Below are 13286 nucleotides of genomic sequence, written 5' to 3'. Positions count from 1 at the left end.
TTAGAAATAGTGATCAGAACAAAATTTGTTTATGACCTGGAATAAAGCTGTTCGTATCTTTTAAAAAATTATAACCTGGAATAAAGCTATTTGTATCCTTTAAAAAATCCTTTTTATCTGTAATGTATATAGGATTTCTCCCATTTTACGCCAGGAGAAACTGGATGGTTCAGTGTTACCATCACCATGAACATTCTCAAAACGTCCTTGATAGCAAGTAACTGTTTTCTACTCTGAGTGTATGGAGAATTCCACATTGTAATCCCCATCCTAGCAGATGGACAGTATTATGTCACACAGCTGCAGCAGACTAGCCATGGTGATCCAGTCAGCATACAGATGTTATAGTTCATGGATTTTAAAATGTACATTTTTTCACATTTGTCATCTTTGAAATTGGGATAAAACTTATTGACATGTCAAAGTTTAAATCAGAAATATGTTTTTTGTTAATATTATATATAATTATGTTTTATAATTGATGGCATCTTAGATAAATAGAATAAAATATTCTATAGCATTCTTGGTTGAGGAGAAGCAACTAGAATGCCTTTTTCTAATTTTTTTCCATTATACATGAAATCTTTTGCACTATTGGGAGGAAGATAATTGTCTGAAAAGAAGAAACACCTCCCAAAATAAAATTAAGAGGAAGACCAGCACTACTCAAGAACATGGGGTGCTGGCCTTGTTACTGCCCCTACACTGGCCAAGGAATACAAACACTGTGCTTACCTGGTTGTTCTTCTCTGGGTATCACCTTGGACCTTTTCCTCCCTTCTCTCAATTATAAAACGTTACCTCTCTTGTCTCCCAGTCCCTCAGAATCAGTCAATCTGAGAGAGAATTCTATGAGGATCTTCCATAGAAGTGAATCAAAATGACTTCATGCTTTATTCTTTTCTCTTCCTTCTCCTGTATCTTGTGCATTTTAACAGTGAATAATTGGAGTCATAATGCCTCAGTCCAAAAGAGAAACTTTCATGGTAGAAATTATGGTATCTGTGACAAGGTGATTGAAGTCATGTTTTAAGTGTATAGTTCCCTAAAACTCACACCACTTAGTAGGGCAGCTACAGTTTTTATACTACTTTGCAGTTTACAAAACAGACATTGAAAACGTTTTCTTATGAGAGCCTCACTAAAACTCTCTGAAGAAGGTGAGGCAGACTTTATCATCATTTTTTAGATGAAGAAGCAGATATCCAGAGAAATGAAGTTGATTCGTGGAGGAAGTAGGACCACATTCTAGGTTTTATGATTCTGGAGGCATTGTTCCTCTTTTTTGGAAAGAGACCCCTGTTTACAACTTCTTCCCTTGCCTATAAGTAGATGAGCTTCAAAGAAGCTGAAATTATTCAAGGCCTGGTAGACTATGTCAGAGGCGTTGGTCTTTCCTCTGGGAGTCCTGAGAAGTCACTGAAAGATTTTTTAAGCAGGAGAATAAGATAAACAGATTATTGTTTGTTTACTTTTAAAGAGCTATCTGGCTGCAGAGGGGAGAATGAATTGTAGGAAGGTAGGAATGGAAACATTTAGGAAGCTATTGCTGTAGTTTAGGGAAGAAATGGTGGTGCTCGGTCCAGGAAGATGACTGTGGATGGGAGAGAGGTGGAGGAAATTCTGGGATGATGGCAGCTGAAGCGTGTATCCTACAGCCTTTTTACCCTAGCTCAAATCCAACTACCAGCTGAAGGTCTGTGCTCTATAGGATTCTGGGAGTAGTGCTCAGCCTTCTGGCCAAGATAGGAACCTTGAGATAGGGGAAAACCCTGGAGCAAAACTTAGTTATTACAGGGAGCTTGAGCCATGGAGATCCATGGCCAACATGGTCCTAGAAATACCTGTTGGCCACCCTGTTCCTAAGGACCTGAGGTAAGACTGCAACATGGATGGGGTTCTCCTACCTCTGAGAGCTGTGGTCTTTATTCCTGAGGAGATAGAGAGCAGAGAGACTTCCTCCAGAGGTTTCATCTGGGGAGAGGCATTCTGCCACTGGGTTGGTCCCTAGGGTCAGAGGCTGTTGTGCTTTTCAATGTTCCCAAGTTCGTTGCCACTCTTGATAGCTTAACCTGGGTCCCAAGAAAGAGTAGAATCAAGAGTTCACAAAGGAAAATTCAGTGCACCGAGGGGTTCTCAATAGCCACAGAAAGCAATGACAACACTCAGATGGGTAACTCCTTTGAATACAACTGCTAGAGGAGACAGGCATTGGTCTTATTTTTTAAAAAATAAGTACTTAAGGAGAATCATATAGCATTTTAAAAAGACCTCTTAGAAGCAGAAAACAAAACAAACACAAAACAGAAACAGCCATGATTTTTACATTTAAAAATTAGGGATAGGATGATCATACTGAAAACCATTTTAAAGACATGGAAATTCAGGTGAAGGAAAAATCTTAGAGCAAAGACCAGAAATACAAAGAGACAGAAATCATGAGAAAAAAAAAAATGAGGTCTGAAGAACAGATCCTGGAGGGAGGCCTAAGATGTGAATAATAGAAGTCCAGAGAAGGTAGACTCCGGGAGAGTTTGATGATAGATGTAGGTGGGAGTTGATGGAGAGGAAATGCCAAGGAAGTCTCCAATGCTTCTGGTTTGGGCAGGTGGGTAGACGGTAGTGCCACTGCCCAAAACAGACCATCCTAGAAGATCAGTGGGTTGTGGGTCAAAGAGGGCAGGTGGGGAGGGATGAGTTCAGCTGTGTTGAGCTTGAAGAGCTTACGGACATAGAAGTGGAGACATTGACTAGCTGTTCAATGTAGTTATAGAGTTCAGAGCAGAGATGCCTGGCTGGAGATACAGAATGGAAAACCACCAACCTTTAGTGCCCTGAAATAAAGGGCATAGATGAGAGTCCCTGGAGTGAGAGGCAAAAAAACAAAACAAAATAAACAAAACCCCAAACTTTGATAGGTGCAGCAAATCACCATGGCATGTTTACCTATGCAACAAACCTTCTGGCACATGTACCCCAGGACTTAAAATAAAAATAAAAATAAACCAATAAACAAAAAAACTCCCAAAACTGTATGGATGAAGGCGGCAGTGTGACCAATCTCTTCCTTCCTTTCCCCTTTTCTCCCCTACTCTTAATTCTACATTTCGCCTGCTTTACATGTCCTTTCTTATTACCTGATACGAGACTTGCTGGGGAAAGGGAGCGCAAGAAGAAAAGAAAAGAAAAAGGAGAAAAAAAGAAGAACATAAGGAAGAATAGTGAGGGCATACCCTAAAATGGGGATGCTGTGGTAAATCTGCCCTCTGATCACCAAGGCAGAGGTGTGATCCATGAGAATGCAGTCTCTCATAGGAGGGCTCTCACAGTGAGGCACCATAGTTATCTTTCCTGAGACATAAAAGGAAAAGTAGAACTAGCATCTACTGAGCAACTGCTATGCTGGACATGCTCTTTAGTACTTATTCTCTCATTTAATTTTCTTCAATAATCTCATTATATAAGGAAAGCAAAGCTCAGAAAGGTTGAGAAAGTTCCCCCAATATCACACAGTTGGAAAGCAACAGGGTTAAATGAATCTGTGCAAATCTGAAGCCCTTGCTTTTCCTGCTGTACCACAGAGCATCTGTACTAGAGGCGGCAGGCAGCAGATTTAGATACTGATCCACATGACTTTATTTGTATTTTCACTGGGCTTTTGTTATCTCAGGACATTCAAAGATTTACACTCTCTCTTCTGTCAGAGTTAAGTACACACTGCCAGCTTGACCTTTCAATCTGGGCTGCTCTTTGCTTCTCCCAAGTTACCAGCCAGCTCAGATAAAGGGAGAAAAATGAGCTATTATTCTTTCTGGAAGTTGAATGGCTGCTTCCCTCTAAATATCTAGAAAGCCAATCTTCTGTGAATTAAACTCTTTCATCAGCTATTAGCTGGATCCTAAATCATTGATAAGAGGGATAACCCCTCAATTCATTGATTGACATCTTGAGAGTTTATCAACTCTAAATAATAACAGCAGCAACATCTGAGACAATAGTCAGCATTTATTCAATCTAAGAGAAGAAACACTTCTTGTTTTCAACTTAGAAAAATACCTTATATTCTCAGAATTAAGATAAGTGGCATTTCTTCTAACTTTATTATATATGTATGTGTGTGTACACACACACACAAAAGCAACACCAACAGGGTCTCTTGCATATAAAGCACACTGTATTACGTGCTGAAGACTCAATAAAGTAGAAGGTTAAGTTCTAGATTTTTCAGGATCCTCTACACTTTAAATGTTCACTTATGTGGTCCTCCTCAATGCAATTGTTGAAATTTTATCATTTAAAAAAATTTGGAGACTCTGTTCATTATAGGGATATCCTTATAGGTCTCCTTAAGGACTTGGCAATTATCTTAGGGTGACTGAGCATGCATAAAATGCTCTAGGCAATTCATTTTTTTTTCTTTTTCTTTTTTTTTTTTTTGAGAAAGTCTTGCCCTATTGCTCAGGCTGGAGTGCAGTGACACGATGTCAGCTCACTGCAACCTCTGCCTCCTGAGTTCAAGCAATTCTCCAGCCTAAGCCTCTTGAGTAGCCAGGACCACAGACGTGCACCACCATACTTGGCTAAGTTTTGTATTTTTATTAGAGATGGGGTTTCACAATGTTGGTCAGGCTGGTCTCAAACTCCTGCTCTCTAGTGATCCACCCGCCTCAGCCTCCCAAAGTGGAGATTGCTGGGATTACAGGGATGAGCCACTGTACCTGACCTGCACTAGGCAAATCTATGAAATTCAGCAAACATTTAGGGAATGATGGTTAGCCATGTGTGTGTTATGCCCCAAAATTAAAGAGGAAAATACTACGTTGCTGCTCTTTGCTTACTGCTCTAGAGAGGGCAAACAGATAAAGAAATAAAAGTTGAGCTTGTGAGTAAAGATGGAAGACTGAGCATACAGATTATATGTAGATGTATCTCCTCTTTCTGAAAGATCCTTTAAAATAATAGTAAAATAATAATAAAAAGTTATCTCTCTCTAATGAAGAGAATGAGAAATTTCAGCAAATTTCTTGAAGATAGAAAATAGGTGAAATGGTGATACCTGGTGAAGTAGAGGAAAGGAGGGGCTACTACTAAGGAGAAAACTTGCATTATGTCAAGTTAAATTCAAAGCTAAAAGGAGGCATAGGAACTGAAGACATCAGGCATAATGGAGGGTGAAGTGGTATGTGGGGTTATAAACAGAGGCAATCATTGGAACTATATATGGGACAGTCAACATCTCCCTCACTCCCCACACTAAACAGTGACATTGAGGCATTTCACCCCCTCAACTTATGCAAACAAACAAGCAAAACCACACAAAATACAGGGAATATCTTTAAGGAAATTAAATGAACTGTATGGCAGACCAATAAAGGAGCTCAACATCTGACTAATAGGAATCCTACAAAAAGAAAGTAGAGCCATTTTGGCTTTCTGAGTAGCACCAGGGTGGTTGGCAAGAACAAGTGTCTTACTAAAGGTGGCAAAAAAGGAGCCAAGAAGAAGGTGGTTGATTCATTTTCCAAGAAAGATTGCTATGATGTGAAAGCACCTGCTATGTTTAATATAAGAAATATTGGAAGGACACTAATCACCAGGACCCAAGGAACCAAAATTATATCTGATAGCCTCAAGGGTCATATGTTTGAAGTGAGTCAAGCTGATTTGCAGAATGATGAAGTTGTATTTAGAAAATTCAAGATGATTACTGAAGATGTTCAGGGCAAAAACTGCCTGACTAACTTCTATGGCATGGATCTTACCCATGACAAAATGTGTTCCATGGTCAAAAAGTGGCAGACAATGATTGAAACTCATGTCGATGTCAAGACTAATGATGGCTACTTGTTTAATCTGTTCTGTGTTGGTTTTACTAAAAAATACAACAATCAGATATGGAAGACCTCTTATATTCAGCACCAACAGGTCCGACAAATCCCGAAGAAGATTTGGAAATCATGACCTGAGAGGTGCAGACAAATAACTTGAAAGAAGTGATCAATAAATTTATTCAATAATTGAAGCATTCTAACTGGTGTGAGATGGCATCTCATTGTGGTTTTGATTTGCATTTCTCTGATGGCCAGTGATGATGAGCATTTTTTCATGTGTCTGTTGGCTGTATGAATGTCTTCTTTTGAGAAGTGTCTGTTCATATCCTTTGCCCACTTTTTGATGGGGTTGTTTGTTTTTTTCTTGTAAATTTGTTTGAGTTCTTTGTAGGTTCTGGATATTAGCCCTTTGTCAGATGAGTAGATTGCAAAAATTTTCTCCCATTCTGTAGGTTGCCAGTTCACTCTGATGGTAGTTTCTTTTGCTGTGCAGAAGGTCTTTAGTTTAATTAGATCCCATTTGTCAATTTTGGCTTTTGGTGCCATTGCTTTTGGTGTTTTAGACGTGAAGTCCTTGCCTATGCCTATGTCCTGAATGGCAATCATTAAAAAGTCAGGAAACAATAGGTGCTGGAGAGGATGTGGAGAAATAGGAACACTTTTACACTGTTGGTGGGACTGTAAACCAGTTCAACCATTGTAGAAGACAGTGTGGTGATTCCTCAAGGATCTAGAACTAGAAATACCATTTGACCCAGCCATCCCATTACTGGGTATATACCCAAAGGATTATAAATCATGCTGCTATAAAGACACATGCACATGTATGTTTATTGCGGCACTATTCACAATAGCAAAGACTTGGAATCAACCCAAATGTCCATCAGTGACAGACTGGATTAAGAAAATGTGGCACATATACACCATGGAATACTATGCAGTCATAAAAAAGGATGCGTTTGTGTCCTTTGTAGGGACATGGATGCAGCTGGAAACCATCATTCTCAGCAAACTATCGCAAGAACAGAAAACCAAACACCACATGTTCTCACTCATAGGTGGGAATTGAACAATGAGAACACTTGGACACAGGAAGGGGAACATCACACATCGGGGCCTATTGTGAGGAGGGGGGAGGGATAGCATTAGGAGATATACATAATGTAAATGACTAGTTAATGGGTACAGCACACCAAAATGGCACATGTATACATATGTAACAAACCTGCACGTTGTGCACATGTACCCTAGAACTTAAAGTATAATAAAAAAAGAAATAAATAATTGAAGCAATAAATTGCTTCATCCTGACAGCATTGAAAAAGATGTAGAAAAGCCTTGCCAATCTACTTGTTCTCTCCATGGTGTCTGCGTTAGAAAAGTAAAAATGCTGAAGAAGCCTGAGTTTGAATTGAGAAGACTCATGGAGTTTCATGGTGAAGGTAGTAGTTCAGGAAAAGCTACTGGGGATGAGACAATTGATAAAGTTGAACGAGCTGATGAATATGAACCACCAGTCCAAGAATGTGTTTAAAGTTCAGACTTGCAATAGTAGCAAATAAAAAGTCCTATTAGTGAAAAAAAAAGAAAAAAAGAAAAAAAAAGAAAGTAGAGAAAATACAAGAAAGAAAATTGCCAAAGAAATAATAGAAGCAAATTCTTAGAGCCCAAGAACAAAGTTTCCATATTGAAAGAGTCCACCACATTCCCAATGTAACAAATACAAATGACTCAAACCTTGATGTCTCATCATGAAATGTAACACTCAAGGATGAAATTCCTAAAGGCTTCCAAGAAGAAAACTAACAAAAACAGAGTGTCCACGAAGAAACAATACACAAGCTAGCAGTGGACTTAGCAGTAGCATCACTGGATGTTGGTAGACCATGTAGAAATGTCAACAAGTCAGGTATAGGGTGCTGACGAGTTGATGGGTGCAGCACAGCAACATGGCACAAGTATACATATGTAACAAACCTGCACGTTATGCACATGTACCCTAGAACTTAAAGTATAATAATAAAAAATAATTAAAAAAAAAAAAGAAATGTCAACAAGTTTTTGAGGGGAAAAAAAAGAGTTAACCTAAAGTTCTACAACTAGACTAATAGTCAAATGTGAGGGTAGAATTATTTTCAGACTGGGAATAGAAAATTTTATCTCCCATGCACCTTTCTCAGGAAGTTGCTTGAGAATGTACTACATCTAAATGAAGAAGTAAACTAAGAGAAAGAAATGAGATCCAGGATATGGAGGATCCAACCCAGGAAAGTGACAAAATCCAGCGAGTAGTCCTGGAGACTGGCTCAGGATATTGGACTGGGACAGGTCTGTTAAAGGGAAGAGTTGCAACGGTATAGTATGATTGAGAATTTTTTTTTTTTATTTTTAGCGTCTTTTCCAATGCATTAGTGGTTTAGCTGGAACCCAGAAGTCAGTATTGACATGTCAAGTTTTTTTTTTATTATTTAAACTGCATTCTGATTTATATTGTGATTTCTTTGTTATTTAGATGGTGTATTTCTTAATTTCTAAACTTACAGGGCTTCTAGTAATCTTTTTCTTACTGATTTCTGGTTTAATTGCATTGTGGTTAAAGACACTTGGTTTGATCTCTATCCTTTGGAATTTGTTGAGATTTGCTTTATGGCGTAGCATATGGTAAATTTTTGAAAAGTGTTCTGAGTGTGCTTGAAAAGAATGTGTAATTCGCAGTTGCTGGGTGCAGTGTTCTAAATATGTCAATTAGGATAGGTTTGTTACACATGTTATTCAAATTTTCTGTATCCTTACTGATTTTTGCCTCCTTGTTTTATCAATTTCTGAGGGACGTGTATTTAAATCTCCCACTGTTTTTATAGATTTGTTTATTTTCTTAGTAGTTCAGTCAGATTTTCCTTCATTTATTTTGAAACTACATTATTAAGCACATAAAAATTTTAAAGTGTTATGTCTTCTTGGTAAATTAAGCCTTTTATCATAATGAAGTATTCTCTTAATCTCTAGTAAAAGGCTTTTTGCCTTTAGCTCTATGATAGAACTAACCAGCCTTCTTCAAGGTAGCTTTTGTATGACATATTTTTTCTATTATTATAATTTTTTTTACTGTCAGCCTCTCTGTTTCCAGTTCTACATGTATCTCTTGTGAAGAGCACATGGTTGTGTTTTGTTTTTATGTCCAGATGGATAATCTTTGCTTTTAATTGGAGCATTGAGTCTACATACATTTAATATAGCCATTGATTCATGTGAGTTTAAATCTCTCATCTTACTCTGTGCCTTTTAGATTGATTTTTCAAAAAGCATTTCCCTCTTCTATTAGCTTTGAAGTTATATACTTTTATTATTCTTTCATTGATTACGTAAGAGATGACAACTTTTTCTTATCATGGTTCACCATCAGTTGGCACTTTTACCCTCTCCCCAGAAAATGCAAAGATCTAAGGTACTTAAACTCCATTTATCCCCTTCTGACTTATATGCCATTGTTGTCATGTATTTTAGCTTATGCATATTTTAAATTCCAATGACATATTTATTATTGGTTTATATAGCCAACACTGCACACATATTTTTCTTTTTCATTTCTTTCCACATCTGTGTCATTTTATCTGGAATAATTTTTCTCCCACTTGAAACACTCACATTAATGTTTTCTTTAAGGCAGATCTGGATGTGACAAACTCTTTCGGTTTTGTTTGTCTGAAAATGCTTTTATTCTAAATTCACTTTTGTTTGCTGCCTCCAGTGAGAATTTTCATTTGCTTCTTTGAGGCAACTGGGGGCCTGAGCAATCAGGGTCACCTTAATCCTATTTCAGTGGTTGAGTAGATTGGAAGTTGAGCTGGTCACTGCAAAGGCTGGTACACCCTGGTTCATCCTCACAGCATTTCAAGGTTCCAGACAAAAACAGGAGGAGCTGATTAGGTTTTCCTCATAAATTTTGTCCCTCTACTACCTGGAGGCTTTCAAAAATTCTTGAATTAACAAATATACCTAAGGGAAAGATGTTTGTCTCACTTCTCTATATTTCCAATCTTCTAGGTGTTGGCTTGGTGATTTTTCACTATCCTGTTAGCTCTCCAATATTTTCAGATGACTTCTTCCCTTCTTTTTCCCTCAGCTCCTTTGTCCCTCTCTCTTTCTCCCCTCCCTCTTTTCCTTCTTTTCTTCTTTCCCTCCTTTCTTTATTCTCCCTTCCTTCCTTCCCTCTCTTTCCTCTTCTCCATTATTCCCTCCTTTCTCCTTTCCTCCCTTCTTTCCTTTTTCATTCTATCCCTCCCTCTTTTCGTCCTTTCTCTCTTCCTTTTTGTGTGAGAAAAGTTTTGGTGCATAAAGGAGTGTTTTTCAAGTTAACTGAAACATTTTCTCACATGTCGAAAACCTAATTTTCCAGGAATGTTCTATAACTGAAGCAACCTAAAACACACAGATGTTTTTGTAGAGATCATTTCAATGTAATGAAGCCTGCTTGAGCTCCAAATGTTTGTCAGCACTGTGTTAGGTACAATTGCTGCCTTGAGGAACTTATGGTCTTGTAAGGTTGACAAACCCATAGGAGATAAGTACATATAACAGAATGATTGTTGACAAGACATCTATTTTGTTGTATTGAATTATTCTCGATAGAGAAATATTCGTCCCTGAAACAGAGAAGTCCAGGCACTGAAAACCATTTACAACAGGAAGCAGAGTTTTATTATGCAGAATACAGCAAAGTTCTGATGCTCACATAATGCACATGATGAGACTTTCTAAATTTTCTTTCAGAACATTCTCATTTATCTTTTCAGGAGCCTCATCCTTCTTATGAGAAAAAAGAGAATAAATCTCTTATTTTAAAACTGATTTCATCTAAATAGTTTAAGACGGATCTTTTCAAAATGTAGAATCAGAGCCTTAGGATGACAGATGTGTACCTATCTGTGGGATCAAGCACTCGGTGTCTTTCCCCTAGTCAGAGGGCCTGATCCTGCTGGCCCAGCTTCAAGACCAAAGTCCAACACAGATTAAGAGGTAGAAGAGCAAGTCCCAGCCCTGATATTTACTGGATCTATGACCTTGGGCAAGTCATCTGTGTGACACCCCCTCCCCCACCTGACAGGTAGGAGATATTCAACAAATGTTGAACCAAGCATCTTTGTCTCATTTTCTATACCTGAAAAATGTGAGTAGATGCTGTTGTGAAAATATAGTAAATGAGATAATGCAGGTGACAAGCCTTTGTAAATGGTAAAGGACAATACAGACTGGGGAGGATTGAATGGTACACATATCTGGTCATGTCAATGCTGAGTTGATTTTCTTATCCTCAAACTGGATATAAGATTCATGGTTAAAGTATGCTGGTTTTTTTTTTTTTTTTTTTTTTTTTTTTTTTTTTTTTTTTTTTTTTTTGTGGGAGGTGGTTAACCTCAGCGAGGTTCATGCTGTTTTTTGATGACAGGATATTGGAGGAAATAGGATACTCTTTAAAGTCGAATGAGAGGAGTGGAAAACAAATCATCTCCACTGGCAATGCTAGTGAGGTCTAATGAAAAACAAGGGCTGTCTTTTATCCAATGATCATATTTTCTTCCTGAGCCTAACCTAATTGTATTATTGAATGTTCTGGAGCCCTCCTCACTTATTAAACTACTATAATCCTTTACTTATGGGTTTCAAGATATCATTATGGTCTCCTCCCCCTAATGAAATGAAAGGTTTTAACTCAGTTAGCCCATCAACAGTCCCTGATGAAGCCTGACAAATCTCTTTTTGGACTACATAGGCTTGATAACAATAATGCCAGGGCACATTCTTTCTCTAAACTCACTTTCCTGAACTAGATGAGTGATCAGAAAGCATTTATGATATCTTCAGAGTCAGAATGGAATTAGTACACCTATGGGTCCACCTCCTAGAGACCTGTACAGAATCTAACACTCTTGAAAAATTCCTTCCATGGACTGAACTGCAAGACTCAGCCTTCTGAGTGGGTGGGTGTTGAGGGTCTGATCTGAAGACAGGCAGGAGGGAGAAGACGGAGCAGCCTCTTCTTGGAGTTCCCTGGGGAGACGTACACAGATGGCTGCTACACTATGCAGTTGGTGGGAATGAAAGTCCCTTTTGTGAAGGGAGGGTCCTGATTTTGGTCACTTACTGGAGTCCCTGGCAGAAGTAGCCATTAATCAGAGTCAGCTTCTTCATTTGGCTGGTAATGCTGATAGATTTCCAAATCTTGGGGCAGGAGAGGGCAAACTCGGGGGGTGGCACTTAAATGCACTAAGTGATGAGATCACAGATGGATTTTGAGGGTGGACGTGGCAAAAGTGGGGGCTGGAGCAAGAAAACCCCAGCAGGCAGGTGTTGTTAAGGTGCTAGAGGGTGGCAGGAGGGATTTTTGAGTCTACCATCTGGGCTTCTCCTTCCCAAATTCACTCCCCTTCCACAGATGCCAGTGCCTGTCAGAAGTTCATAGAACTAAAAAGAATCTGCACTCCAACTGTTGATGATACTGATGAAGTGACCTTCCTTTTCTGTTGAATGAATATGGCCATTTTTCTTTAACAGAATATAAAGACTTATTAAGCACATTCTATCTTTCAGACATTCTGCTGAAGTTTTATACGTATTATTGTCTTTTATATTTATTACAGTCCCTTTGAGTTAATTTACTATTTCTGGATAAGGAAACTGAGGCTCAGAATGGTTGACTAACTTACCCTCTGTCACACATCTCATTTCTACTCAACACAATAAAAAGGCCCATTATTCATGTATTCAGTCCATGAATTCTCCTTGAGATGCTTGCTATGTGAAAGCCAGAAATTACTAGAAGCTCACCACCCTGTTTCTTTTGGACTTAGCCTCATTTCTTTGTAATTTGCTCAGCTAACCTAAAAGCTCCTGGACAAATCCTTAATAATATTATTTTGAAAAGCCTCCAGGGAAGAACATTTTTTAGGTTTTCTTGGTAACTTAAGTTTCCCAGAACTTCTAGGGATTTCTTAAGGGCCAGCCTATGACCATTTTGCTACAATTGAAACCAGCTCCTCATGATAAGTGGAGAACAGCGAGAGCAGGAGAGAAGTCTTTGAGAGCAACCTATCCTCGGAAGAAAGTAGATGTTGTTGGCAATGAGATGGAGCCACAGGGTCAAAGGATATTAGAGCCAACTGGAACCTCAACAGACAAAGACTCTAACTCCCCCACTTTCCAGGAAAGAAAATGAGCTGGGGGAGAATGAACCACTCCCCTCCCCCAAATCACTGAGCTATGTCATGGCAGAGCTAGAACCGGTGTTTGGGGCTGCTTATTTCCAGGGAGGCAGAACACGTGGGAGAAATAGCTAGAGCCTTGAAGGCAGGCAGGTCAAGATTCAAATCCTTGTTCTGCATTTCCTAGCCGTGGAATTGGGCAGGTTTTTCAATTGTATATATTTTGTGCATTGGTTTATTCATCTGTGAAGTGGGC

The 13286-nt window shown here is 38.7% G+C and overlaps 1 pseudogene; it reads left to right on the top strand.

Moving 5' to 3' along the window:
* Positions 1–5457: 5457 nt before the first annotated feature.
* Positions 5458–7365, top strand: LOC112604580 (annotated as a pseudogene).
* The last annotated feature ends 5921 nt before the right edge of the window (positions 7366–13286 follow it).

This window comes from Theropithecus gelada, chromosome 1, assembly GCF_003255815.1.
Source record: "Theropithecus gelada isolate Dixy chromosome 1, Tgel_1.0, whole genome shotgun sequence".
Taxonomy (NCBI): domain Eukaryota; kingdom Metazoa; phylum Chordata; class Mammalia; order Primates; family Cercopithecidae; genus Theropithecus; species Theropithecus gelada.
The sequence above is the reverse complement of the archived record's forward strand: the minus strand, read 5'-3'. Positions and strand labels throughout refer to the sequence as shown.